Genomic DNA, 14,546 nt, shown 5'->3' with positions numbered 1-14,546 from the left:
TAAGGCTTCGAGCCTATTGGCCTCGAAACCTTAATAATACACTATAGCCTGTAGTAAAATTGGCTTAAAGGAGGATGGGCCGGCGGTTGGACCACGCCATCACACGCCATAACCATATACCAAGGAGTTCCCAAAGCAACTACGCCCAGATATGGAGTGTGGTGTCTAACCTCAATATGTCGTCATGGCATCAAACAAATCACTCCGCCACAAAAGGGGCTATGCCCATAGAAGAGATATGGACATATGGATCCATATATGGACATATCAGTCGGATCGGCGGTAAGACGTAGGTGTGAGGGTCACGTAGCGGCCCGAACCTCTAGCTGTTAATGATTCTTCTGAGCACAGTACGGGGGGGGGGGGGTACTTGGACCTGGTCCAGTGTGTTTGCAGGTCAGGCAGGGTGTTGAGGACAAGGCACCGTACTGCACTTCATTCTGGCACACCTTGAGAGCACACAGAGTGGTGTGCGACTATTTTTTTAAATTTATTTTTATAGATTTCTCTTCTACTTTTAACCCATTTAGACCGGGAAAGTATCTGTGTCATTTTAGATTTATTTGGCTATTCAAAAATAGCAGATCTACAAGCTCATAGCGCGGCACCGAGTGCTGCGCTATGAGCTTGTATATCTGCTATTTTTGAACAATCGTGAAAATGTTTGCAAATCTTTGAATATGTTTTAAAGCAAACATTTGTAAAATATTTAGTTTAAGGGACCCCCTAGAAGCAAAGATTTGAGTAAAAATGTTGTTTAAAAAATATAGATATATTCAAAGACTATATATATTCAAAGACAAAATAGCAGATCTACAAGCTTGTAGCGCAGCACTCGGCTCCACGCTACAAGCTTGTATATCTGCTATTTTTAATAGCCCAAAGTATAAAATAATGGTTATAGCAAAAAATCTAAAGTGGCTCATATGCGTTCCCGGTCTTAATGGGTTAATTGTAATAGTAATAACTTAGATTTATATATAGGCCTTTTAGCACCTTTTGAGAAACCCAAGGACACCTTACACCAAAACAAAGAAACCATAGGCCTATCCGGGGCAGATGTGTTATTGAGCACACATACTGTAGCACTGATCCATGGCTGATATGTTGTCTGGCATTTCAATGGCATTTCATCAGCTCCACTGGAGCGCCACAGGGCTGTGTGTCGGGAGGGACCCATCTTTGGGTCACGGACCAATTGTTATGGGTCGCAAGCAGTGGTGGAAAGTAACCAAGTACTTAAGTACTGTACTTAAGTACAATTTTGAGGTCTTCGTACTTTACTTGAGTATTTCCAATTTCCAATACTTTTACTTCTACTCCAATACATCTATCTCAGAGGCAAATATTGTACTTTTATTCCACAACTATTATTTGAAAACTTTAGTTTCTAGTTACTTTTCAGATATAAGTTATGATATTATAAAACATACATTAACCCCTTTAGCCCTATTTTATACAGGCTATTTGAAAATAGCCGATCTACAAGATCACAACACGACACATCGCAACGCGTTGTGATCTTGTAGATCTGCTATTTTCATATTTTAGTACTTTTACTTTGGGTACTTTAAGTACATTTTGATGCCAATACTTTTGTACTTTTACTCAAGTAAAGGTTTTATTCTGGACTTGTACTTGTAACAGAGTATTTCTATATTGCAGTATTGGTACTTTTACTTAAGTAAAGAATTTGAGTACTTTTTCCACCACTGGTCGCAAGTAAATATTTCCTTTTTTCCAAGGTATTTTTTTCAAAATATTTAAACTATTCATCAGTTCAAAACAATTCCAACAGTTATCCAAAATAAATACAATGAAAAAATCTTATTATGTCTGTAAATAAATGTAAAACAAAAGTTTTAGAAGTAATGAAAATGGGCGATCTACTGTAGATCTACTGTAGTGAGCTTGTAGATCTGCTACTTTCACTAGTGTGAGTCCCGGGCAAACGTCTGATTTCTCTATGAGTCTTGAGCTGAAATGTTTTCGAACCACTGCTCTAACCTCCTCTGTTTGTCCTATAAAGTGAAGGGGGCTACGTGCTTCACCGAGAGTCCAACCCAATAGAAAGTCGTGACAGTGTGACAATGGGCCGGATTCATAAAGGGATTTACGACCATATGTTGTACGTACCGGCATTTAGGACAAATCCTACACCTGCAGTCGGATTCATAAAGATATTTTGGTCTGTGTTTTGTGCGTCAGGTGCGCACGTTCTCAGGTCAGCCCTGAGGCTGTCTTACCAGGGCTGAAATGTGCGTATGTCTTTAGAATGCTTTATTCTTCACGCCAAAATCAATTACAACAGTGGCAAACCTCAAATAAAATATGTATGTGCCCAACATTTGTCAACACATATATATAAAAAAATAAAAATAAATGTCAAACGATGTATTGCTTGTAGCCTATGCATAATATAGACATGATGTAGATTCCACCGCTTTTTATTTATTTTCTAGGCTATGAGTCGCATTTAGAGCTGAATTATTAGGTCCCTCAGTGTGTTTGCCAGCGGGCCATCTCAGCCAAAGTGTCACGTAATAATGAAAATAGGCTATGATGCCTTAAAGAGGTGGTGCCATGTTTTTGCACTTTTTCTGTTTTTCATGTGTCTATGAGGTTGATAGAACTTCATTAAGGCCCCCGCTGGTGGTTTTATGGTGTTTCATGTCTTCTCTGACTATTTGGAGTTTTTTCCTGGAGGCTGAAACCTTGAGAGTCAAACGTGCCAATCCAAAAACAGGGGCATAGTGACATCACAGAGCCCCCAAAAAACATACCCTCCCCCTCATTATCATAACACAACAGGTGTGGGCATGAGGAGGAGGAGGGACTAGGACAGGTGGGTGGTGCTAAGGTGGTGGAGGAGGTGCTAAGGTGAGAACCAGGCATACTTAATGAACTGGAGGCGTGTCCACATAAAAACATTTTTTTAAACAATTTCTGTACACTTTTTTTTTTTGAAAAAAATCCTTACATAATAATAATACCTTATGATCAGGTTTTAGGGTTGAAAAATATCATGGCACTCCATCTTTAATGAAACTGCGGAGGGACTGACTTGCATCAGTGTCCATGCCGTGGTATTAATTTGTAAAGCCTACTGTAGGCTACTGTATATTGATCACATGAACGCCACACACAACAGCCTAATAAATATTACCATCTGATGAGGAAACTAAAGTGGATGAAAGCTGTGTCCAGAAGATCCATTCCCCATTCCGACGTAGGACAGTGATATCCAAAATTAACCAATTTAATCAATAAGCTCTGGTCCATAATCGGATAGAAGCGTTCCACTTGTATGCCCTGGATTTATTATCAACATCATCTTTAAGGTGCGCAATGTTCATTAGAAAAGGCTTATAATATCCTTTCCATGTTTTATTAGCCTTTTATTTGGTAATGGGGTTAAACCTTGTAAACTTATTTATTCTCATTACACATGAGAGCATTTATTACGTGATCCGCTTCCAGACAGAACAGTAAGTTGTCAAGGCGATGGGACGCCGCATCTGTTATCTTTATTCTTTAGACGAGGCGGAGTTGAACTTCAAACTTGCATCAGCGTTGCCAGATGTTGTGAGAGAAATAAGCAACCAGGTCTAGGAAAACAAGCCCAAAAGAAGCAACTGGCACTTAGGCCATTATAAGCACTGTAATTAAACCGTTGTGAGCTTTTAGATCTGCTATTTTTAATAAAATGTGGACGATTTTTTAAACATTCCAACAACACAAATCTGCCTCCAGCTGGCACAAAACATTTTCAGATGGGGCTTATAGGGATAAATTAGCATACATATTAACTTGGGGGTCCATGACATAAAAATATTTGAGAACCACCGGTTAAAACAATTAAACAATTGTGAAGCTAGCCCAAATAACCAACTACACTTTAGAAACAAGCCCAAAAAAAACGCATCCCACAGCTACCAATACTTACAAGCAACTTTACAGAAAAATAAGCCCAAATTCGCTTATAATAGGCGGACATGGCAACACTGTTTAGCACGGTTCAGCACAGGGTACAAACACACTTGTCCGTTTTTATCCGTTTGCAACCGTACGGACGGCCGGAAGTCCCATCCACTCCCATGTTAAAAAAAAACGGATAAAACGGACGCGATCCGGTCCGGAAAAAGCACATCCGGTTTCCGCAACACATTTGTATACATAACAAAATTGCCGGATCCGGAACAAGAGCTTCCGTTTCGTAGCGACCCGTTTTCCGCCAGCAAACGGACAAGTGTGTTTGTACCCACTGTGACGTTGAAGTTGGATGCTGTTGGATGCAGCCTTCCAGAGTAATCATCACACCTGGTCATACGCACTGGTCATACGCACGTCTCTGTCATATACAAAACCGGGGCCAATGTGACAGTGTGTCTAGCCATGTGAGACTAAGGGCGGATTCAGACTGGGTCCGTTTGAATCAAACCGTTCCCCAGTACGATTGGCCTCTCGCAGCTGGCCAGCATTCCCATTGGCCAAGATTCTTCCGCACTCGAGACCATTTAATTTAACAGTAATGGTAAATATGTGCCTCATGGGAGCGCTGTTGACTATGGGGCTTTGGGAGATACAGAATGTCTTTCACAGAAGAAGAGTCACTTGTCAGAGTTTAAAGTGAATAATAAAGTTTGACTGTGTTCCTGACGTTGTCTTGAGTTATAATAATAACAGAACAACAATACACAACCAAAGCAGTGTGTGCGTTGGTCTTTGAAACCTCAAAATGTAACGTTGTCTCTCGCGCCTCTGTTATTATCAATATGATCGTGACGTCACTGATGCATCCTTGGTATTTTAGCAGTGACGTCACAGACTAATCCTAGGTATATTTATCCTTATACACGTTCGCTATACATGTGTTTTTTGTTTATGTTTGTCTACGGCTCGCGCTACTCAAACACCAGCGGGATTATTATTTCTTGTCAACATTCAAGTAGAACTATGAGAAGGTATAACCCAGCTAAAATAATATGTCATTATAAAAAATATATAAATGATATATGATTAGCAGTCCACTTCCTCCTGTTGGTACGGATGGATTCACATTGCATCGTTTCGTACCCGAATACGCATGATCCGGATCCGAGACTACCTCCGGAGGCGGACTCGGGTACGGTACGGTGATCCGTTTCGGGGAACGATACGCAACGTTCACACTATCACAACATCAGCCAAGTGGTCCAGGGTGCGCACCCGGGACCATAGTGTGAATCCGCAGCTGAATTTCAAATTTGCAGCTGACCCTTTCACCCTATTTTCACCGAATATTGGCATTGTGATGTGTTGTGAGCTTGTAGATCTTCTATGTTCTCTTATTTGTCAAACAAGAAATACAATACATAGGCGTATATAGGTGCTGAAGTGGTTTAATCCAGTGGTTTTCAACCAGTGGTCCTTGAGGGGGTACCAGGGGGTCCCACCGAAATTAGTTAACATAGCGTCACAATCCTGACTACTAATTGAAGCCGAGGCCGAATTGGGCCAAATCGCATGGATGAGCCCTGACAGCACATGGTTGGTGCTACAGACTCCAAATTTCGCACACAGATAGCTCAGACCTTTGCCTACGATCTTAGCTAGGCCTCGACCCGACCCGATATGCGGTTTTCCGGAACCAACGCGAAAGGTTCGAAGCCAATGGACGCCGAATCCAAATTGGCCCGAATCGCATGGATGAGCCCTGAAAGCACACGGTTGGTGCTACAGACTCCAAATTTCGCACACAGATAGCTCAGACCTTTGCCTACGATCTTAGCTAGGCCGCGACCCGACCCGATACACAGTTTTTCGGATCCGGCACGAAAGGTTTAGAATCTCCATATGCGGAGATGACTGACATCGGGCTGTTCCGGAGCAAGCGCTGACTCATTGTGACATCACTTCATAAAAGGCATCACATACACTAGATGAGTCAACAAAAAATCTCTGAGTGTGGCATAAACTATAGTCTTTCTTCCTCTCACTCCGAGGTGACAGATGAAAGTATATAAGCCGGCTTCTAAGCTAAGTCCAGCACTCTTGACAGACCTCTGCATATAGTCTATAAGCAGCTCTCAAAAAAATGAGTACTCCAGAAAAGCTACCAAAGCTAAACCCCGGTGAAGGAGAAATAATTCGTAACAACTTGGTACTTCTAAATTATCAGTGCAAGTTCATATCATTTTAACCACTGAGCTTTGGCTATTCAAAAATAGCAGATCTACAAGCTCATAGCGCGGCACCGAGTGCCGCACTATGAGCTTGTAGATCTGCTATTTTTGAAAAATCTTGAAAATGGGTGCATATCTTTGAATATATAATTTTTTCAAAAATACGTTTTTCCTCAAATCTTTGCTTCTGGGGTCCCTGGCACAAAACATTTTCAGATGGGGGTCCGTGGACAAATGTATATCAATTTAGGGGTCCTTGGCATGAAAAAGGTTGAAAACCACTGGTTTAATCCAGTACGACCTGAGGCCTATTCTACAAATGTTTCTGATAAACGTATGTTGCTATATCAGCGGTGCTCAAACCTTTTCATGTCAAGGACCCCCAAACTTATATGAATTTGCCCCCCCCCCCAAATATTTTGTTCCAGGGACCTCATGTAGATTGTGCAATGTATCTGCTATTTTTGAAAAAACGTGACACACCCACACACATATATAGCTAAAATTGGATTGAATGGGTTCAGTTGATTCCATTTATGTTTGGTTGATGGTTGTTTCTTTTCTCTCCCTCTTTTATGTGACCATCACTCCATCCTGGACCTTCATGTGTGCTTCTTCAAATACAGGTAAAACACAAAAACATGTATACTTTATTGTGGTGTCATCCACGGGCATGCAAAACACGGCATCCAGGCATTGATGAGTTCATTTGAGTTGCAGTGTGTGAAGAAGAATTACCTGGGCATTTCAAAATAGACTACCCAAATAAATGACTGGAGAACTAAAATACATATGCACGTTTTATTGTACATTTTAGATATATGTAGAGGTCACCCCTGTAGTACAATATAAGAACAATATAGAGCCTTAAAGAAACTAGGATACCAGGTAAACAATGAACCTAGCATCTGTCCACAATTCAACTCTAAAGTTTATTTATAAAGCTCATTTAACCTAATTTAATCTAAACAACATGCTATCTAAACTACATTCTGTACATTTGAAACTACTAGATTTTCTAAAAAAAAATCTAAATAGCATCCTACCTGTTCTCAGTCCTCCTGAGGCTGTCCTGTGGAACACCAGGCTTCCATCATGACTGACAGCCGCTGGACGGCCATGCTGACTAACCTCTCCTCTCCTCTCTCCGTGTCACTCATGAAGTGCAGAACTAGCTAGTAGCACTTGACAGAGTCTGTGTGTTGATAGTATATATTTTTTAGACTGATGCTAGGTCTTTAGTTTACCTGTGATCCTAGTTTACCGAGGCACTACACTGTCTCTCTGCATTCTATCTCTAAATTGTAAAATAAAAAAAGCTCATTTAACTGCTAGCACCCTATCTTGGCCCTATCTTGCCTAAACCTTGTTTTGCATGTTTTGCTATTTTGAAAAACATTTTAAAATAGTGAAAATAGCCGAAAATAGCTACATCGACACATTGTGAGCTTGTAGATCAGCTATTTGAACTATTTTAAAATATTCTTTTTAAATAGTAAAACATGCCCAGTGTATGAGACAGATGAGTGTGCTTGCCTGCTCCTCTCTCTCCTACTAATGAGGTTTTTCCAGGCAGGGCGTTACCAATCTGGGAACCCATGTAATAAAAAAAGAAAAACAGCGCCCTCTGCTGTTTTTTTTTACCTTTTAATTTGACTCTGGGTGGAGCTCCCGATATGTTACGGAATATGTTTTCATTACCACTAACATTTATCTACAATGGAAGAACAAGTCAAACTGTTACTAACTTTCAGTCGTTTTGTTGGCTCCGAGGACACTATAAATGAATTTGGGTTTGTTTGGGAAGCGAACACACAGATGTAAATCCCGTCCACTACATTTGATTGGGTAAAGCGCGGCCTGCTTCTTGATCTAAGGCACGCCCACTTGTAGGCCAAAGTTGACACGTTCTGAACGGCCCTCCTGACAGATACAGTTAGCGCAGCTCTGAATCTGTTCTTGAGAGATGAGGGCGTTACTAACTGATTCCCATTAGACATAGAGGCATGGGAGAGAGACATACACTGTCTACCACTTCTCCTCCAGATAGACAGTGAAGGCACAGATCATCATCCCAACTGTGGAATGGTTACTCGTAGTGAATCTGCAGCGAGTAACAACCAATATCGATAGCAGCACTGTTTGTCCGGGAGCTTATTGTATAATTATGCCAGAATTGCCAACGGTACTCACTAGTGGCCTTTAGTCTGTAGATGTCCTCAGGAATGAACATGTGCATGTACCACTGGCATGGATGCTATTCATATACATGTAAAGGGATCATTATGAAGACATGCACTTATGAATAATTCTCTCCTCCAACCTTGACCCACTATGTTCTGATGAGAAGGAACTAGACATTTAGCCTGAAGGCCTCAAGTAGGAAGGGAAAACCGGAAAGTGGTCATTGGTGATGAAACTGGAAGCTGGTGGGACCGCCCACCAAGTTTGGAGCCTCTAGCATGCTGGGAACTGGAGTTATGGCTGTTTAAACCAATAGGAACACTGCAAAAAATGGCCAAATTAAAACAAGCAAAATATTTTTAAATTGAGACATATTTCTTTATATCAAGCAAAAAAAACTGCCAATGGGGTAAGCATTTTTTTCTATACTAGAATTCTTAAAACTAGAAACAAAGTCTAGCCACTGAAAGAGCATACTGGTGCTTAAAACTAGACAAAAATGCCTACATCTAAAGCAAGTTCTGCTTAATACAAGCAATGAATACTTTGTTATTTAAGAAAGATATGCTTAAATGTGGTATTTTTGTTCTCTTTATTAAGCCGATTCTGAGGATTTTTTCCTTAAATCTGATAATAATAATAAGCCCCAAAACTCTTACAATAAGAAGCAATTCCTTCAAAATAATAGAATGAAAAGTCTTAAATTAAGACACCAGAAGCATTCTTATTTTCAGCATTTATTTTCTTTTATAAAGCAGCTCAGGCCCACATGCTATAAAATAGTGGTTCTCAAAGTGGGGTCCACGCAGGGACCCCCAGGAGTCCATGAAAGGATTTGAGGAGGTCCTGCTGAACATTTGTTAACATAGCCTCAATGTCAGTTTTACTACTTTAACCCATGATATAATTTTAACAACCCAAATTGTGTATGGGGAGGCCCAGCGGCACAGATTATTTTCAGAGGGGGGTCCAAAGCCAAATATTAATTTGGGGATCCTGGACTGGAATAAGTTTGAGAACCACTGCAAAGTTGGGCAGGGGGAGGACTTCACACTTTACACAGCAGACACTCAAGTCTGGACACTCAACTGGAAACATTCAATTCTAAAAACCATCCAGCGTGACAATACAATGTATATATAAAGTGCTTTGAGGGAGAGGCATAACTGATCCTTACTTCACAGGGTCCATCAGTTGAAGAATAATTGTTACCAAGACGTCTTGGCGGTAATAAAGCAGTACCAAGCTCTGTTGGTGACTAACCTGAGTAATCAACTAACCGTATTACAGCAACATCAAGGAACTGAACTGGTGGCGTTTGGTCTTTTTCTATGAGTCATGTTCCACTTGGGGTATGTGAGGTGAACGGTGTAATCACTCGCCATGAGATACATCATGCTGGCATAGGTGTCCTCTTTTGGGGGGAGCACGGTGGCGCAGTTGGTAGTGCTGTCGCCTCACAGCTAGAAGGTCCTGGGTTCGATTCCCGCAGTTGATGCTGTGGGCGTGTCCTCTCCTCCGAGTCATCAGTGCCCACCCCCTAGGTGGGGTTGGCGAAGGGGCCTTTCTGTGTGGAGTTTGCATGTTCTCCCCGTGTCTCCTAGGGTAGGTACCCTCACAAAAACATGTAGTAATCCTGGTCACAATACTGCCTCCCCCTGGATAAAAAAGGTGTCATCTTTTGGGAAGGTCAATACAGGCATGGCTCCAATGGCATGTGCAGATGGTTTCACAGACGGCAGGGCTGAGTGGAGTGGTCTTGCCTGAAGAAAGGTGTTGGGGTCTTCTGCAGACTGACACAAACACAAACAGAAAAAACAAAAAAATATCACAAAAAATGTATGCGTTGCATTCTGAATCTTATAGTCAAATATGAAAATTGCCATATATGCACATTTCTTACCTCAAGGATGTGAGCAGAGCATGTATGTCCTAACTTCATGTGGTGGAGACATGTCAGGCGGGCTGCAAAGTTAAAAACATTAATTTACAGCAGCCAGTTATTTAAACAAGCGTATACTTTCATGAGATACTCCGTCAGAAACAGTAATTACTGTACCTTTGTCCAGCTGCTTAAGGTCCCACAGCGGATCACTTTGGGTACAAAGTAGGAGTTCCGTCAATCGAGGATTCGTCAGAGTTCATCCTATGACACAGACAGGTAAAGAGAGAGAGCAGGTCAGTTCACATTCCTCCAACGAGGATCTACCGGTGTTCATCCATAACTAGAGAGAGATCACAGAGAGACAACATTTTTGTGCCATCAGGATACAAAAAAATCACAAACACATAACATAAATACAAAATACATACAAACTGGAAAAGGCCACCAGTCACGATTCAAGAGGCATCACATTACATTGTATGCACAGAACTGAGATGGGGCCTGTTTGTTCAGGAGTCCTATAGGGACAAATGATCTTGAAGCCCTAGCCTGCAACATTGGCACTGTGTACCGTCGTCCTGATGGTAAAAGGTGGTATTGACTGTATACAGGGTGCGTTCTATCCCAAGCAATAGCTCTCCCCTTCCTAAGCACCCGGGTCTCATACATTGCTGCTATACTCTCATGTCGTACCCCAGCTATCTTGCTGGATACATTGATGATTTTATGGAGTTTGTTCTTATTAACCAATGATAGTGAGCCATACCAGGAAACAAAACAGAAAGTCAGTGCACTCTCCACGAAGGATCGATGGAAGAGCACCATTACACTTTTTTGCACATTATACTGTCTCAGTCTGTGCATAAAATGCAGCCTCTGCTGACCTTTCTTATAGATGGCATTAGTGTAGGAATTCCATGTCAGCTTGGAATCAATCGTTGTACCCAAATACTTGTATTCGTCAACAGTCGCCACCCCATCCCCATCAATAACTATTTGCTGGTGTGCATCATGAGCACTAGTCCTACAATAAAATATACTTAGTGTTCTTAATATTCAACTGACTGAAGGAAGCACATGCAGGCCTACTTCAAAGGAATACATTTGCTTACATGTTCCAGTTCTCTGAAGCAGGGGTCAATGAGTCAATGAAGGCCCATCTGGGTTGTTATTCAAGGTCCAAGACCTGGGAAACATCGTTCTTGTTGGGTCTGGTCTTAGGCTCTCAGTTGACTCTGCCAGACTGCCAGAAAACATAACAAAAATAAACAATTACAATTTAAAAGTGTAACCTGGCATTACGTTTCTAATAGCAGAAACTGAAGTGTGTCAGATGTTTGTCATTTGTCTGCCAGGTATCAGTGGTGTGTTAACATGAGTAGTAGCTTACTCACTTAGCTCCACTGGCTGCATATCTGTCCTGCAACATTGTAGTGCTCTATGAGGTAAGGGATAAAAGGATAATATACATTAGAAACAATGTTTGGTAATGTCTAGACGCCAATTAGAAATAACTAAGTAATAGTAAAAAAAGATATTAAACAAATAACCACTGGCAACCACTGGCATAAATGAGGCTAGACAAGACAGTAGCAAAGGGCCTTGCAGTCAAGACAAACAGCCAAATATACAAACAACATAAGCCACAATCTATAATACAAATTACTACTACTACTAATAATAATAGTCTGTTTTCAACCTGGTGTCCCTATTTTGGACAACATTCTCAATAATGGCCAGCCTACACCCTCAGAACGTGCCACTGTCTAACCCTACCGCATTAATTGTTGGTACAATGATAATTCGGGACCCCCAGGGGTCCTCGAGGGAGATCCAGGGGGTACCGAGCTAAATGATGGATAGTTAGGAACCAAATTGACCCTTATGGCTTATGGTTAAATTAACATAGATTTTACAATATAAATTGGGGTCCCGGAGATAGAAATGCCATTAAATAGGGGTCCGTAGCCTAATGCATGTCAAACTGGGGGTCCTTGAAATTAAAATAATCACTGCTAGAGACGTAAAAATCTTCTCTTATGGGACTCCCTAGCTGGCATATCTTTTCAAATGGGGGTCCGCGGGCTTGTGAAAATAGCAGATCTACAAGCTCACAATAGCGAGGCGTTGTGATGTGAGCTTGTAGATCTTCTATTTTCACAATGTGCGCCTATTTCTTAGGTAATATTTGACAATGTGGCCAATGTTTGACCATGTTTTGTAGTATTGTTTGTTGTGTGTCCATTTATATTTTAGAGCAGTGGTTTTCAACCTTTTTCGCATCAAGGACCCCCAAATTGACAAATATTAGCCCTGGGACCCCCATTTGAAAATATATGCCAGGGACTCAACCATTTAGATTTTTTAGGGGGTCCCAATCTACACTGTATCACCATCATCAGTGTTCATTTAACTCTGAGAGTGTACAAATGGAACCAAATGGACCCTAACGGGTCCATTTGGTTCCATTTGTACACTCAGAGTTACAGACATATAAGGGTCAATTTGGTTGCTAACTATTCATTTGCCTGGGGACCCCCTGGAACCCCCTCAAGGACCACTGGTGGTCCCCGGACCACTGGTTGAAAGCCCCTGTTTTAGAGGGATTAAAAAGGTCTTATAAGTTCTTAAGTTGTCTCTTTATAAATGTGCAGATACCCTGTATAGTGTATGCACTTACACTGTATGTTGGTTTGTTTACTGTTGAGTGAGAAAAACATTAAGATAATCTTCTTGGGACCCCCAGTTTGGTAACCACTGCCCTAGGCCAGTTTAGCTTTTCTAACCCACAGGGGTGCAACATTTAATTGAATACATTTATTATAAATAATATTCTTATAAAAGCGATTTTCTGAACATCTACAAGATCACAAAGCATGTTGTCAGCTTGTAGATGAACATTTTTTAAACATTTTTTAAACAACACAGTTGTATGACAAACATAAAATATGGCTAAAGTAAAGTAGTAAATAGATGCTTTAAACCAGAGGTCTTCAACGTTTTCCAAAGACCCCTAGCTGAGAGAGAGATGGAGCAGGGACCCCCTCTATATTGTATAAAATTGTATTTCAGATTAAACTTTTTTTTCAACTTGGTCTGCTCTTTTTACCCCCTCTAGACCAAACCTTTTTGCCAAAAATAGCCGATCTACAAGCTCACTGTGAGCTTGTAGATCTGCTATTTTTCTAGATCTGCTATTTTTGGTTACCCTCAGAAAAGGGATGCTAGGGTTCAAGTGGTTAATGTAAAAAATAAATATATAACACACACACAGATTTGGCGGCCCCTGGGTAGTAACTCTGAGGACCCCCTGTTGAAGACCCCTGCTTTAAACATCACTTGGATACAATAATATTGTAATTGTGTGTAAATACGTTTGTACCGAACACTAGTTTCAACATAGTATGCTCATGCTGCCTGAAAATATGTTCTCCACAACCAGAGCTAATCTGCTGAAATCTACCCAGCAACATACTACTGTAGGTTGATTATTACGTGGATAAGGGATTATCACATCTAACATATGTGCTCAATTCATCTTTCAGGCTGCTTCTCCGTTTTAATAGTGCTTTAAAACATGGCCCTGAAACTCACTTTGTTGGCGGAGTCCAGCGGGCCGTGTCTCTGGGGTAAACAAAGAAGGACGAGAGTCCCTCGCTAACTTCGCTAAATAAATCGATGACATAAACTTAAGCAACAAAAGTATGAGGAATATGACAAAAGACAACGTTTGCTAAATATATAGTATATACAGTGAACGTTAACTTACCTTAGCATAACAACTCTGAATGAATGAACGGAGCAGACTAGAGCTGCAGAAAAACAACAAGACCGTTCTTCTCTTCCTGTTTCTTACGCGCGCTTCTCCGGTGATCAACTGCGCATGTGTAGTGCGGTCAGTGTTGCCAGATTCTGTGAGAGAAACAAGCAACCAGGTCTAGGAAAACCAGCCCAAAACCAGCCCAAAAGAAGCGACTATGGGCAACATGAGCACTTTAACACATACATCAGCTATTTGAAAATAGCAGATCTACAAGCTCACAACGCGTCGCGATGCGACGCGTTGTGAGCTTGTAGATCGGCTATTTTCAAATAAAATCTTGCAGGGAAATTATAATGAGCAGATCTGGCAACCCTGAGTGCGGTTCTAGGTTTGGGCGGATACGGAAACGGTGCATGGTATACGCCCCGTATACCATTCAAAGCCCTTTGAATTGTATACAGGATACAGTCATAGAGTTAGGAGGATGCAGTAGACAGACCCTACATCTGATTGGACTGAACAGGAGCGAGGCTTTCCCCATTGATTATAA

The 14,546-nt window shown here is 41.2% G+C and overlaps 1 protein-coding gene and 2 long non-coding RNA genes across 3 annotated transcripts in view; 1 reads left to right on the top strand and 2 right to left on the bottom strand.

Annotated features, from left to right (window-relative positions):
• LOC311065171 (limbic system-associated membrane protein-like) overlaps window positions 1-14,546 on the top strand; it is a gene marked incomplete at its 3' end in the record, with an annotated part of 292,933 nt that overhangs the window by 135,305 nt on the left and 143,082 nt on the right. The window lies entirely within an intron of this gene.
• LOC311065278 lies at window positions 9,231-11,431 on the bottom strand. The gene is made up of 4 exons (XR_014602811.1): window positions 11,346-11,431; window positions 10,408-10,494; window positions 10,252-10,313; window positions 9,231-10,141 (listed from the first exon to the last, which is right to left on the bottom strand). It is a non-coding gene; the product is annotated as an uncharacterized lncRNA (long non-coding RNA).
• Window positions 11,435-14,081, bottom strand: LOC311065277. Its single transcript, XR_014602810.1, has 3 exons — window positions 14,003-14,081; window positions 11,628-11,671; window positions 11,435-11,476 (listed from the first exon to the last, which is right to left on the bottom strand). It is a non-coding gene; the product is annotated as an uncharacterized lncRNA (long non-coding RNA).

The sequence above is a fragment of the Gymnoscopelus microlampas genome, assembly GCF_963454915.1.
Source record: "Gymnoscopelus microlampas genome assembly, chromosome: 17".
NCBI lineage: Eukaryota > Metazoa > Chordata > Actinopteri > Myctophiformes > Myctophidae > Gymnoscopelus > Gymnoscopelus microlampas.
The sequence above is the reverse complement of the archived record's forward strand: the minus strand, read 5'-3'. Positions and strand labels throughout refer to the sequence as shown.